General features: G+C 41.3%; 1 non-coding gene across 1 annotated transcript; it reads left to right on the top strand.

The window, feature by feature from the left end:
- The first annotated feature begins 322 nt into the window (after window positions 1–322).
- LOC134938797 (U6 spliceosomal RNA) lies at window positions 323–429 on the top strand. Its single transcript, XR_010181262.1, has one exon. It is a non-coding gene; the product is annotated as a U6 spliceosomal RNA (small nuclear RNA).
- Window positions 430–16348: the final 15919 nt, after the last annotated feature.

Below are 16348 nucleotides of genomic sequence, written 5' to 3'. Positions count from 1 at the left end.
AACAGTAACCTTCAGGGGTCGCATGCTAACAGTTCAGCTGTGTTGCAGTCAGATAATTAAATGCCAGACCTTATACTTATCACCACGAGTCACATAGTGAATATTCCTAGCCAGCCAGTCATAACCTCAGCAGCCCAGCGCAAGGTGCTGAATTTTAAGGACACTATTGAACCTTTTTCAATCCTGGCGTTTTTATTGGTTAGAACACAGCGAGAACCTGTGCAGGTCTGGGTTTTTCAGTGTTATAATTCTATTATTAAGCTTTATACCAGAGTCTATGACAGCATTTCTTGGTGTCAAGCCTTTCTATGCCCACCTCAAAGTGCTCGCTTCGGCAGCACATATACTAAAATTGGAACGATACAGAGAAGATTAGCATGGCCTCTGCGCAAGGATGACACGCAAATTCGTGAAGCGTTCCATATTTTTCTACTCTTACTAACCCGTCAGAGTGGACATTCATGCTCTGCTAAAGGCAATGTATATGCTTTAGTTGGGGTTTGGGTTACCGCCGTTATAGTGGCATAGGCAACGTTGTTGGTAGCCACATCTAGACTCAGAACACTTACGATCAGCTGAGGAATTACACATGACTGCTATACATGTCAGCCAGGTTAGTTCTCGGAGGTCGGCGTCAAGCTTGTTGTTGACGTAGACTTGGCCTACACACAATATGTTATTTACTCCTAATTAGGAACATTAAGTTCTCACGCTTCGGCGTGAAGGTCTCTGAACTGCCATTGCCACACCAGTTCTCACGCTACACTTTCGAGGCAGTTCTACAACTCACTACAACGTGGCTGAGGACGTGGTTTTCAATAAACCACTAACTGTCGTTCGGACAGGATTGCTGACAGGCCGATGGCATGGCGCGCTGTTAATTGTCTCGTTTCTTCTTTTGTGTGAGCAAATTTTCTGTTTTCGGGTCGGCTGTGGTCTAACTAGAACAGCGGCCGCCTGCTATGCTTGAAGAACCGGGTTCGATACGGAGTTCGGCACCCATTTATTATTTGGCCGTTATTACGGAAATCCACAGATCGGTGGATGCAAAATTTGGTCGTCAAGACACAGAGTTCCATGGTCTACCACCTTTGCAGTGGTTGGTCAAAACAAGATTCATAATAAGCCTCGCTGTGTCAGAGGACACAAAGGCAGTTCTGTAGACCGAGGCTCAGTCTCTCGTACATTCAAGGTTATTACTCTCTTTTTGTAGTACCACAGCCGGACGGCTCGGTCATAATCCATATTGATCCTAAAGAGGCTCAATCAGTACGTCCTTACTACTTATTTAAGATGGAATTCATGCGGTCAGTGATTGCAGGTTACAACCTCAGACATCGGATTCTCACTGAAGCTCAAGGATGTGTACTTACGCATTCACTTTTTAGCCACTACATCAGGCATAATTAAACGGTTGCAGGACAACAAAACCGTTATTACTTTCAAACACTACTGTTTGGCCTTTCACAGCGCCTTGGGTAATCACAAGGGTGATGTCTGTGATAATCGTTGTTCTCAGATCCCGGGTAGTGATAATGGTTCTGTACTTGGATGACCTGCTCATCAAAGCTCCGGCTCAACAACTGCTCCTTCAAAATACATTACTAACGTACAATGTGTTAGTACAGCAAGTTTGCATTGACAACTTTCCAAATCTAGCCGGGTTTAGTGTTGAAGAATTCAATCCCTAGGAAACAAATAGCACAGAGTATTAGTTCTCTAGTACATTTAGACTCCATCCACAGGAAGTCTTGGTGCACTTGTGCATGTGACTGTTAGGGAACATAGGGCCGTCTTTACAAGTACTCTACTTCGTAAGTGGCATTTACTAACTCTTACAATTCTTCTTCTCGCACAGTGATCAGACATTTGGCTGCCGATGCGGTAAATAGTGCGCTTATATCTAAGGGCCAGAGTATCTCTATTCTAGTTGCACTACATAAGCTATCTCACCGCGGGGAGATTGGTCCGAGTCTGGACTTATCTAATTCAGTTGCCGGACGCAAGTCTCAGAGTTTGGGGGGCTGGTAATCCTACTTAGTCTTTCACACCTGGAAGGATTACTGACAATAAATGTCCTGGAACTCAAGTCAATGTACAATACACGGTGACAGGAAGTTCACATGCTCCAGTCTCAGGTGATTCAGGTCCAGTCAGCATCGCGATGGCAGTCGCATAAATCACCACACAAGCTGCAGAAAGGTTTGCACCCTAATTTGTGACGAGCCTCATCATGTGACATTGTCGGCAGAGTTTAATTCCAGAAGTCGACTACTCAAATACATTTTTTCATTCTTCAGGATTTTCATCCACAGGGATGGCCATAAACTCAAAGATGTTGTAGATATTAGTCCAGAGGTGCAGTTACCCACAACTAGATCTAATAGCTTCTCGACAACATCATCAAACAACTAGATCTAATGGCTTCTCGACAACATCATCAAACACTCGATAGATGTTCACATAAAACAATCCAAAGGCACTGCCAGTGGATGATCTAACCATAGCGTGGCAAATACGGGTATCTGTTCCACTGTTTAAACCGATTCTTTGCTGGAGAATGCGGATCAAACGATAATCCACACCAGTCATGCTAGTGGTACCTTATGGGCTTTACAAGCGGGGTTTCGGTTTTCCGCGGTTTACTCTCAACCCAGTTAGGGTCGCTGCGCTATGGCCAGACCAAATACAACAGGGTCAGTTCTTTTAACCTGTTGGACAGGGTGGCGGTGAAAACCGTCTCTCTCCCTCTTAAGTCAAGAGGGCATTTCAAAATCTGTATTGCCACCCATGTTAAGCTCTAGAAAACCAGTTACAGCAGCTCATTGTCGGTATTTGGCAAGCTTGTATAGGCTGGTGTGAAGTTCAGAAGTGGCAGACTTCCTTCAGGGTTCTCGTCTTTTGCTGTTGTTAAACACTAGGTTAGATGGAGGACTACATTTACCTAACTTAAGATGCAGGTCTCTGCCTGGTCAGTTACTTTCACAAGTTTTTGGTTTTTGCCAACAGTTTACTTTTTTCTGCAAAGTATTGTTCCTCCATTTACAGCGCCATGAAATTTCAATCTGTGGTTAAAATTTCGCACAGTTCTAATTATGAACCTTTACAACACGGGATTGTTGAATTTCTACCTTAGGAAACAGTAGCCGTAGCTTTCAGCAAGGAGTGTTTCACAATTGGGTACCTTGTTTTGCAAGCCACCGTCTTTAAGATTTAATGATTCTAGTGCGGAATTTTGGCAACTTCCGTTTTTCTTACCTTTAGTTAGTATCTTCCAATTGTAGTTCAGGTATTATCTGAACGTACAGGAACTCCACCTACTTTCAATGTGGTACGCGCACTACGCGTTTATGTAAGCCGAACAACAACAGTTCTTACGACGCAGGCATTGTTTCTCTAAGAGGAAGGCAAGATGTGTTGGACAGCTTCCAAGCAGACCTTGGCCAGATGGAGTAAGCTGAACATACGTCAGACTTATCTTTATGCTAGGCTACAACAGCCTACATCAGTTCAGTTTACTCCACAGGTTCTTTGGGAACTTCATCGGTAGCAAGTCGTGGAGCTTCTACGATACCGTACGGCTACAGGGTTATCAGTGCACAGGTTGTGCGCTTTTACAAGTTTGATACATTGGCGGCACCAGCTTCTAGCTTTGCCCGTCTAGTGTTACAGGTGCCAAACAGCTCTCCCGCCCATGGGGGGAAACTTTGGTACGTCCCAAGAGTACTCCAGTGACCCCTAGTGGATGAAAAAGAAAATAGGATTTTGGTACTTACCAGATAAATCCTTTTCTTTGAATCCATAGGGGGCACTGGACGCCCACCCAGAGCAGTTTTGCACTAGCTTGTGGTACGTTCAAGAAACCTTATGGTAACACGTTATAACCATCTAATTCTGATGTTATAGAGATTTTCTATTATCGTGTCAACTTTCTAGTTGTCCGTTTTGTTAGGTGTCAACTTTAGTGTTGACCGTTATATTATAATGTTATATGTAATTCTCCATTGTTCACCTCTCTGTCGCTCCTATTCGGCCCAGTAAAAAACACTGAGGATCCTGGGAGTATGGAGGAGGGAAGGGGAGGGTTACACATTTAAATATTTAAATGTGCCTTTCCTGCTACGCACGTCCATATCCCAAGAGTACTCCAGTGCCCCCTATGGATTCAAAGAAAAGGATTTATCTGGTAAGTACCAAAATCCTATTTTTTCCTCCTAGCACTCCACAGGTGTTTGTCCTCTCTAATGCCGCTCGTATCATCACTTCCACCGGAACCAGAAGTATTTATGACGTATTTGCGTTTCACCTCCCGTTCCTCTACCAGTATCTCAGTTTTCCCTGGAACCAGAAGTCATACGGCGTGGTCACATTCCACTATGTGTTCCAACATTCAATGGTATCGCTTGCATTTATATACACAGTGATACTCACATATTCGTCTCCTGATCTTAAAATCAACATTCAATTCAATGAGTTGCCATTTTCTTGAGGACTACGGGGTAACTCGAAACATAAAGTGCAAAATACAGGACATATTAATACAAAATACTCCCAAATACATCAATTCTACAATTTCATAAATTAAGGAAAGCAGAGTATTATCACATGAACCTTTTTGTTTCAAAATCTTTGTTCAAACCTGTTGGACACAAGGTTTTGAAATTATATGTCATTTTCATTTCTTCCTTTGGCAATTTTTTCACCAAGTCTCCACCGCGAATATTAAGATCAACATTTTTCAGACCAAAAAAATTCTTTGTATGTCTGATATCGCAGTGGTGTTCTAGTTTAAATTGGCGACTCGTACGGCCAATATAAAACTTATTACATGAACATTCTATACAATATATAATGTTATTTGAATGACATGTTATTAAGTCTTTAATTACACATTTTTTCTCATTGATCAATACTTCCGCTTTCCTTTTTCCAAAAGAGTTTTCAATCTGTTTACAACTTATACAACTCCCACACCTGTGGAAACCTTCTGTTTGCTTTTTACCCTTTTTTGGGGAAGATGGATGTAAATTCTTTACAAGTTTGGATTTGAGATTAGGAGCCTTTCTAAAAATACATGTTGGAGCTTCGGGTAGCTCTTTTCCTATAATCGGATCCTTCTTTAAAATTGACCAATGTTTTGATAAAATACGTTTTACTTTAAAATGTTCTGTATAATTGGTTATAAAGGACCATTTATATTTATCTTGTTCCTCATTAGAACCCTTACTTATTTTACTCATTAATTCATCTCTATTTGTATTTGCGGCCTTGATGAGTAAGGCGGACACCTCTTTCTCATCATAACCGCAACTTACAAAACTCTCCATCTCTATTGCCTGTTCTTGGAAGACATCTTGTTCTGTGCAGTTCTAACGGAGCCTTTTAAATTGACTTAGGGGTATTGACCTAAGCCAATTTTCATGGTGATAGCTATTATGTTCAATGTACGATCTTGAGTCTGTGGGGTTTATAAAGGTTTTTGTTTTAATTCTGCCTTCGATATAAATGGTTAAGTCTATAAAGTTAATGCTTTCTGTACTATCGAAAGTTAGGACAATATTTTTGTCATTATTATTTAAATATAACGATGCCAGGATACTAGGTTTGCCCCATATGGGTTATTATGCATGATGGTTTCACATTCCAAATGACCCATAAAGATATTTGCATAACTTGGGGCGAACTAAGTGCCCATGGCTGTGCCCCATTTCTGCACAAAAAAAATCCTCTTTAAAGATAAAATAGTTATTGTTTAACAGTGGAGTTCGTATCTAGCGCCCTGCCTGTCTGGATATCTGTTATGGCAGCAAGGTTGTGAAAGAGGTAAACCCAAACCTCTAAGGGTATACACAATAGAAATAAACAACCGCGCCTGATTATGTTTTACGAAATGCATACCCAACTGCTTATCATAAATATATTGTCAATTCTGAATAGTTCGTATATAGCCCAATTATCAATGAAAATGATATCTTACACAATGTGTTCTTTTGAACACTGCAGCAATTGTTTTCATCCTCTCATTAATCCGTTTCCCGTGTTTGTTTCCCTCCTCCATTCCCCTTTACCCCCCCTCCTTCCTCTCTCTTATACTTTGCATCATACCTTCATATGTATGCATTAGCCTAAAAGATTTTAATACATCATTTTTTCTGATTAAAATTCCCAAAAGAAGACATTGTGTAAGATATCATTTTCATTGATAATTGGGCTATATACTAACTATTCAGAATTGACAATATATTTATGATAAGCATTTGGGTATGCATTTCGTAACATAATCAGGCGCGGTTGTTTATTTCTATTAGTTATTGTTTAAGATGAAGTTAATCCCTTCCAACAAAGATTCTTGAATATCCTTTTCCATTGTAGAATACCTCAATACTTCTCTAATTGCTCCTATTCCTTGTTGGTGATTTTTTGAGGTTATTGCGACCCATGTATAATTAAGGGAAGCTCGCCAGAGGAATTGGTGATATATATTTTTTTGGATCCCTCTAATTTGTCCAGATCTCTTGAGACCAGATCCATAAATATCTTAATCGGTGGGCAGATAGAGATATCAGGACAAAAGGTTGATCTTTTTCTCAGTTGTTTCTGGTTGGGGCTATAGTTCGTTCCTGGGCTGCTCTCAATTTGTAGTTCTTCCAAATCGCCAATTGCTGTTAAATCTACTGGTGACAGATCCAGGTCAGATCTGTTAGTGAAATTGGAGGAGGAGGTTGTAACATCATGTATAAGGAAGTCCTCTTTTTGTGTAAATAATTTTTTGAGATGGAGTTTACGAGTAAAGAGGTTCAGATCTTTTTCACATTCAAAGCGATCAAATTGTTGTTGTGGGGAAAATGAAAGGCCTTTGTTTAGACGACTAATTTGATCTGCACTTAAAGTTTTTTCTGTTAAGTTTATAATCCTTAGGAAATCGTCCCCATTTGTCCCAATTTTCTGTAATTGCATCTCTCTCGTTTCTACTCCAATCTCTCTCTCTGCATTTTCTTCTTCCTACCTTTACCCCTCCTCGTCCCAAATCTAACTTTCTCTGCACATGTTATATCTGCCCCCCCCTGCAGTGCACATGGTTTTGCCCAACTGCTAAAAAAATTCCTGCTGCGATCAACTTGGAATTTCCCCCAAGGTCCTTCCCACCAATCTGAGTAGTAGCTGGAATGCAAAAAGATTTTAAGCATCACAAAGTCACCAGGCACTAAGTTATGACATGCCTCAGGGATAGTAGGTTGTTGAGTGGTAACAGCTTGATCTGTTTGCTGATGTTGATCAGATATTTAACAGTCACATCCTGAGCTGTAGTCAGGTCTTGAGCTAGGACCATCATAAGGTTAGGCAATCTCTCAAATAGAATATCATATTTATGTAGGGGTCCCATTGGTGTAGTTTGTATTGAATGCAAAACTAGTGGCAAATCTTCATGCCAATGTAGTCCAATTTGTTTCATGCATTTTTGTAACTAAGTTTCTGTAGTCTGATTTTACCCTCTTGATTCTGCCACTGGACTGATGGTAAAAGAGTACATGACGATTTTGCTCTATGCCAATCATTTCACACATTTCTCTGAATACCCTTCCTGTAAAATGCGTACATTGGGTCAGAGAATATCATCTGGGGTGTCCTTACCATATAACTAATTCTGGCACTTTCTTCTTAGCAGGTTTACTAGCTTTTGGCGTGACTACCGGCCATGCCTCTACCTATTTCTAAGTCCTTTATAAATGTATTCTTGTCTTACCTTATGAAATCAATTAATATCACCTGAGATGGTCCCTCTGCAGCAGGAAGTTATGGAGTTGTCTCAGACAGTTCATCCCAGGGTTGTCATACAAATGAAACAAAGTTTGTAAGCAACAATGGAAAATCCTGGAGCATACCAATAAGTCCTGACCAAAAGAATCATGATTGTTTTAAATACAGCCATCAGACCCTAAGTGATCTGTGGTAACGTGATCAAAAGTGACATAGTTGCTGCTGTCTTGGCCGCTGTGCCACAGCCGTTCTGGCTGACTTCTTTTCCTGCTTCCAGGGGGAGATCTACTATGGATTAAAAACTGGTGGCTTAAAAAGTTGATGTATGGACATCTGTCATACCGGTTATGCATATTGTATACACTTATACCTTTGACATTTTAATTTGTTTCATTATTTTATCAATTTTCACAATTGTATTTATAGTACTTAATAATAGTAATGTGCTTAATTCTTACTAGTGTGTTCAGCAGTTTTGTAACAACCTAAGCATTATCAACAAGTGTGCCCCAAATTCACATGTTTTCAAATAGCTTTTCCCAACATCATAATGATCTTTTCTGGTCTGTTGAGGCTTGCATGTCATCAATGGCTTGTGTGCAGCTTCGTGACCCTTATGACCTTGAATCATCTCTCAAGACTTTTACAGACTTGTATTAGAGCTACTTGTAAAAAAACATATTACTTAAAAGACAACCATTGCTTTCCCAAAACATTTATAGCTCTCCATTCCTTCTTCTGAGACAGAAAAGCAGAAAACTACAATTCTTAAATATGAAGGTTATTAGGGTTGCTTAAGCGATGGCTCTGCACTAAGTGATGGAGATAGTCAACAAGCCTCATCCAGTCAGCAGCCCCTTTAGGGGTCACTACCCGCTCCAGGGGCATGGAAGGATGCGTGCCAAAACCCACAAGTCTGGGCAGAGCAAAAGGAAAAAGGACATACAACAAACGAACCTAATTATGAATCTTTCATCGTATGAGTTATCTGACGTAGAGACTTCTCTTTTGAATAAAGGTCTCTTTTGTACGTATGGGTAAGTTCAATTAGTTTAATTGGTCCTGTGACCTCTGGAGACATCAGCATAATCTAAAATGAAAGGAGTTTTGTGCAAATATACCAATTTATCACAGGAATGCAACCTTCCTCTGAGGTCAAAGTCCACATTTGACCCTCAAATGGATAATGCGTCAATTAAGAGCTATATATGGATGGCCAAAACTACAGTATCTAACAGCATTAGGAATACTCCTAAGACATTTCCAAATCTTACCAAATAGGAATCGCAAATGTATCCAAATACTTGGATTTTGTTTCATCAGCCAGTGATTCAATGCCAACCTTCCTAAAAGACCACAGACCTTCTGTTAAAGCTTCAGGGTCTACGGAATTTGCCAGATAAATATCAGTTGTGTGTGGTTGATGTGGTCAGCCACTATACCAGTATACCGCACCAGCAAGGTATAGAGGCTGTCAGAAATCTCTTACATAACAACAACCACTACAAGGGCCCTGATATAGAATTCTTCCTGGAGCTACTTGAAAAAACATTGACTTTGAATTACTTTTATTTTAATGGCGATGTTTTTCCTGCAACGCAAAGGATGCGCAATAGGCTCAAATGTGACCCCAGCTTATGTGAACGCATACATGTTTGCCTTTGAGGAAAACCTGTTTTTGAATAATAGACCTTTTTCTGAGAAATTGCTATCTTTACCCGGTATAGAATTTAATGAGAATATGTCTATTATCAACACCATGGATGCACATATAAAGTTTACTTTTGAATGTAGCGAAAGCAGTGTACATTACCTAGATGTGAAGGTTAAATACACACTAGTGTTTATGTAAAACCCACAGATAAAAACACACTGCTCCACAGCACGAGTAACCATCCTGTACCCATGGAAAAGAGCCTGCCATTCTTGAAATTTCTCAGAGTTGAAAGAATAGTGAGCGATGATAGGACAGCTTAAACTCATGGATGACATGATGTACAAGTTTAAGAGTAGGGGCTATGACTTGTGTGAACTGAAAAAGGCCAAGCTTAAAGATTTGGCAATGCCTCACAAAGTATTTAATTCCTAAGTCCAAAAGTGATTAAAAAAAATCTTTCACTTGTTAGTACTTTTTCCACACAGAGCAAAGTGGTTAGCAGTGCTTCAAATAACTTTTGGCCTTTAATTAAGACGGACAAGTCCTTACCGTTTAAAGACACTGTATTAAATTGCTTTAGGAGAGGTTGAAATCTTAGGGACTTTTTAGTCCATATAGACATCACAGACTAATCTTTCCCCTGTCCTGAACACTTTATGTCCAAAACAGCTGGTTGCTACAAGTGTGTAGGATGTGCCACATGCAGCCATATGGAGGCAGGCTCTTACATCACTCACCCCCATTCCAGGAAAAAAATCCCTTTAAAACACGTACTTACTTGAACAAGCAAGTACGTGGTAAATGTCATCAAATGTCCTTGCGGACTCGCGTATGTAGGCAAGACCATTTGTTCCTTTAGAGAAAGAGACACCCAACACAGGTCGGCTATCAGATTATGGAAAAAACAAAAAAGAAGAAAGACTGCGCTTTTTAGATTAAGCAAGGCAAATCACAAACCAATTAATAGCAATGGTATATTCACAATATTTTAAATGACACACGGTTCCTTCAGCTGCCGTAATAAGAGGCTATTCAACCCCTAGTTCACGGTACAGTACAAAAACAGCGCTTTTCAGGAATCGTGTATAATTTATTTATTTACACATAAATTAAAAACCAATTAAAAACTAAAAGCACAATACCGGCCAATATATAGTTTACACTACAAAACCATTTATATATGAGGATTAACCATTTGTAAAGCCACATGGCTATAATATGACCTTCAATTTAGCAGCTTTTCAGTAACTAGATTAGTCCTGCTCAATTAGTGCATTGATCCTTATGTGAGTAGAGCTCATAGCGGTGTTAAAGTTAATGCATGCAGCAGAATCAGTGCACTGACATATATAGTCCAGCTGTATTAGTATTGCTTCGTTAGATGCTTTATAAGACACCTGTTTCACAGGGTTAGTAACAATGCAGCACAACGTGGATAAAGCAGCTTTTTGAATATCACCTGATTGGCCAGTCTTTTAAACAAACTAAATTAATAGTGACAGTGCTAAAAGAACAGGTGAACTTTAAACCAAACAGATTCTGATTCAAACTTGCAGTAAAAGCATGCAGTGACGATAATCCCCCATCCCAAATCAAAAATAAATCATCAATATATCTGCCATAGGAGGACCAGGCTCTCCCCGAATCCCGCCCCCCACACATGTTGCTCCTCCAGGAGCCCCATGTAGAGGTTCGCGAAACTCAGGGCGAACATGGTCCCCATGGCAGTCCCCCATGTTTGTAAAAAAATAGATGAATCAAAGGTGAAGTAGTTATGGGTGAGTATCAATCTAATTGATTCTAATATGAAACATGTAAGTGTTTCCGTTATATTTTTATCATTTTTCAAATAATGTTCAATCGCCTTAATACCTAATTCGTACGGAATGTTTGAATATAGTGACTACATCGTATGTAACCAAGTAGTAGCCCGGCTTCCATACCACGTAATTTATCATATTTAAAAAACTCTTTATCTTTAATGTACAATTTCAACTGTCCTACATAGCCCTGTAAATGGTGATCAACATTAAAAGAAAAGTTATTGGTAAGTGAACCCACTCCCGAAATAATAGGTCTCCTGGGGGGGGGGGGGGTGACGGTGACTAGTGATTTGTGATTTTTGGGCAAATAATAAAATGTGGGGGTGACTGGGTTGCGTGCAAAAAAAGAAAATTCTAAATCTCCTTGGAGATGGCTCCTGACTGTAGTCCATCATCCAACAAGTGTTTTAATTGGCTTTGAGCCCAGTACTGGCCAAACCTGCACGGCATAATACACCTGCACCAGCGACTCTAATTTGGACACTCCAGAAATGGCACCACAAAAGGTTTAAAAAGCATCTAACGAAGCAATACTAATACAGCTGGACTATATATGTCAGTGCACTGATTCTGCTGCATGCATTAATTTTAACACCGCTATGAGCTCTACTAACATCAGGATCAATGCACTAATTGAGCAGGACTAATCTAGTTACTGAAAAGCTGCTAAACTGAAGGTCATATTATAGCCGTGGTAAGGCTTTCAATCAGCCCATCACTAGGCACTTTAAGAATGCCAGGCAATCTTTGGCAACCCTTAGATATAAACTGGTGGAGCATGTTCCATACTCAGTCAATGGAGGAGATGCGCTTGTGATTTCATATTGTATTTGCATATACTGTATATTATTCAAGGATGTTCTGTGCAGTGCAATGCTGATTCTTTGCACATATTCTATTATTGTTGTATGCACTTGGTTGCTAAGTGAACCCACTCCCCATGTGCTGACCGTGCGGATGACGTCATAATATCTGGATCCGGAAGCCGCTTGGTGGCGGGAGCTATATAGGTAAGCACATTTAAGTTTTCTGTATCCTAGAAAAAATATGTATTAAACATCTGAAACGTTGGAGTACTTGTTGTCTCAGGCAGTCTTTATAAAGTCCATAGAGTGAGCATGATGGTGGCACTCTATGGACTTTATAAAGACTGCCTGAGACAACAAGTACTCCAACTTTGCTATTGCTATTGTGAGAGGACCTGTTTGGCTTCTTTAGGAAGTACACCCGGGTATACAATTCATTAATGTGGAGTGCCGGCTACTGGATGTTTTTTTATATATATATATGTATATATACGCACATATATATATATTTATTAGTGATGTGCACCGGAAATTTTTCGGGTTTTGTGTTTTGGATTTGGTTCTGCGGCCGTGTTTTGGATTCGGACGCGTTTTGGCAAAACCTCCCTGAAAATTTTTTGTCGGATTCGGGTGTGTTTTGGATTCGGGTGTTTTTTTACAAAAAACCCTCAAAAACAGCTTAAATCATAGAATTTGGGGTCATTTTGATCCCATAGTATTATTAACCTCAATAACCATAATTTCCACTCATTTCCAGTGTATTCTGAACACCTCACAATATTATTTTTATTCCTAAAATTTGCACCGAGGTCGCTGGATGACTAAGCTAAGCGACCCAAGTGGCCGACACAAACACCTGGCCCATCTAGGAGTGGCACTGCCGTGTCAGACAGGATGGCACTTCCAAAAAATAGTCCCCAAACGGAACATGATGCAAAGAAAAAAAGAGGCGCAATGAGGTAGCTGTGTGACTAAGCTAAGCGACCCAAGTGGCCGACACAAAGACCTGGCCCATCTAGCAGTGGCACTGCAGTGTCAGACAGGATGGAAGATTTAAAAAATAGTCCCCAAACAGCACATGATGCAAAGAAAAAGAGAGGTGCACCAAGGTCGCTGGATGGCTAAGCTAAGCGACACAAGTGGCCGACACAAACACCTGGCCCATCTAGGAGTGGCACTGCAGTGTCAGACAGGATGGCAGATTTAAAAAATAGTCCCCAAACAGCACATGATGCAAAGAAAAAAAGAGGTGCACCAAGGTCGCTGGATGGCTAAGCTAAGCGACACAAGTGGCCGACACAAACACCTGGCCCATCTAGGAGTGGCACTGCAGTGTCAGACAGGATGGCAGATTTAAAAAATAGTCCCCAAACAGCACATGATGCAAAGAAAAAAAGAGGTGCACCAAGGTCTCTGGATGGCTAAGCGACACAAGTGGCCGACACAAACACCTGGTCCATCTAGGAGTGGCACTGCAGTGTCAGACAGGATGGCAGATTTAAAAAATAGTCCCCAAACAGCACATGATGCAAAGAAAAAAAGAGGTGCACCAAGGAAGCAGGATGGCTAAGCTAAGCGACACAAGTGGCTGACAAACACCTGGCCCATCTAGGAGTGGCACTGCAGTGTCAGACAGGATGGCACTTCAAATAAATAGTCCCCAAACAGCACATGATGCAAAGAAAAATGAAAGAAAAAAGAGGTGCAAGATGGAATTGTCCTTGGGCCCTCCCACCCACCCTTATGTTGTATAAACAGGACATGCACACTTTAACAAACCCATCATTTCAGCGACAGGGTCTGCCACACGACTGACTGAAATGACTGGTTGGTTTGGGCCCCCACCAAAAAAGAAGCAATCAATCTCTCCTTGCACAAACTGGCTCTACAGAGGCAAGATGTCCACCTCCTCCTCATCGTCTGATTCCTCGCCCCTTTCACTCTGCACATCCCCCTCCTCACAGATTATTAATTCGTCCCCACTGGAATCCACCATCTCAGGTCCCTGTGTACTTTCTGGAGGCAATTGCTGGTGAATGTCTCCACGGAGGAATTGATTATAATTCATTTTGATGAACATCATCTTCTCCACATTTTCTGGAAGTAACCTCGTACGCCGATTGCTGACAAGGTGAGCGGCTGCACTAAACACTCTTTCGGAGTACATACTGGAGGGGGGGCAACTTAGGTAAAATAAAGCCAGTTTCTGCTAGGGCCCCTAAATTGCCTCTTTTTCCTGCCAGTATACGTACGGACTGTCTGACGTGCCTACTTGGATGCGGTCACTCATAATCCTCCACAATTCTTTCAATGGTGACAGAATCATATGCAGTGACAGTAGACGACATGTCAGTAATCGTTGGCAGGTCCTTCAGTCCGGACCAGATATCAGCACTCACTCCAGACTGCCCTGCATCACCGCCAGCGGGTGGGCTCGGAATTCTTAGCCTTTTCCTCGCAGCCCCAGTTGCGGGAGAATGTGAAGGAGGAGCTGTTGACGGGTCACGTTCCGCTTGACTTGACAATTTTCTCACCAGCAGGTCTTTAAACTTCTGCAGACTTGTGTCTGCCAGAAAGAGAGATACAACGTAGGTTTTAAATCTAGGATCGAGCACGGTGGCCAAAATGTAGTGCTCTGATTTCAACAGATTGACCACCCGTGAATCCTGGTTAAGTGAATTAAGGGCTCCATCCACAAGTCCCCCATGCCTAGCGGAATCGCTCTGTTTTAGCTCCTCTTTCAATGTCACCAGCTTCTTCTGCAAAAGCCTGATGAGGGGAATGATCTGACTCAGGCTGGCAGTGTCTGAACTGACTTCACATGTGGCAAGTTCAAAGGGTTGCAGAACCTTGCACAACGTTGAAATCATGCTCCACTGCGCTTGAGTCAGGTGCATTCCCCCTCCTTTGCCTATATCGTAGGCAGATGTATAGGCTTGAATGGCCTTTTGCTGCTCCTCCATTCTCTGAAGCATATAGAGGGGTGAATTCCAGCACGTTCAGGACAGTTTGCTGGTGCTCCAGTCTTCGGCACGCGGTGGCTGAATGCCGAAAGTGGCCCGCAATTCTTCGGGCCACCGACAGCATCTCTTGCACGCTCCTGTCGTTTTTTAAATAATTCTGCACCACCAAATTCAATGTATGTGCAAAACATGGGACGTGCTGGAATTTGCCCAGATGTAATGCACGCACAATATTGGTGGCGTTGTCCGATGTCACAAATCCCCAGGAGAGTCCAATTGGGGTAAGCCATTCTGCGATGATGTTCCTCAGTTTCCGTAAGAGGTTGTCAGCTGTGTGCCTCTTTTTTTTTTTTAATTCAACAATTTTTATTAGATTTTTTATAGAAATACAAGAACAGGGAAGACCTTCATGATACAGACATACCAAAAACCGGAGAGAAACCGGTATAGTTACAATAATCCATCGTAAGGTGCTTTTAAGCCACATCAGTGAAACCACAGATACATAGTCGGTACTTGTAGGTTTGAGTAAGAGGTAAAGGATAAACAATCTTAACCTACATGAGGTCTAGGAAATGATGAAGACATTACCGACGTGCATCTTAGCATAAGAAATCACCATATACCTAAGGCTAAGCATACAATTCTACCTGAGGATTCACAGGACATCAGTATACCTGAGAGGTCAATAAAGAAGACAGACAGGAGGGGGGGGGGGGAGAAACAAACGGGGAAAACAATACAAGTATAATCATATCATGAATGAGTAGCGGCCAAAGAAGTCCTAAGTAAAAATATTAAAGAAGTAATTCAGGCATGGTTAGCTATTCCAACCAAAGAGAAGGTTCAGTACCCATATGGCATCAGACTAAACATACAGCATGGGGTATTAAATTAATATAATTGCATTTCCTAAGAAAACAGCAGGGGGTCCCAAAGGAACAGTACATGGGCCTGACCCCCAATTCAATATCAGGAAGAGTAGTACGCCTCTCAAAATAAATAATCCGGAGGGTCATGTGTTTCACAGCCATCATAGAAGGGGTAGACGGTTTGATCCAATTATTAAGAATTGTTTTCTTGGCAATTGTCAGGATAACAGAGAGTACCGGAACAATATCTCTATCTTAAGGCCCAAGAGACCACTCCCTAAAATCAAGTAGCAAACAAGCCCTCGGGCGTTTTATTAACCGTAAGTTAAATATTGTGTTGAGATAAGCGACCACCTTGTACCAAAACTTAGATATTTTCCGGCAAGACCACATATTGTGGTACAAGGTGGCACTCTGCGCAGTACATTTGATGCAACAGCCAGTGTCGTCTGGAACCATGTGTGCCCTC

The sequence above is a fragment of the Pseudophryne corroboree genome, chromosome 6, assembly GCF_028390025.1.
Source record: "Pseudophryne corroboree isolate aPseCor3 chromosome 6, aPseCor3.hap2, whole genome shotgun sequence".
NCBI classification, from domain to species: Eukaryota; Metazoa; Chordata; class Amphibia; order Anura; family Myobatrachidae; genus Pseudophryne; species Pseudophryne corroboree.
This window is presented reverse-complemented; position numbering and strand designations above follow the sequence as displayed.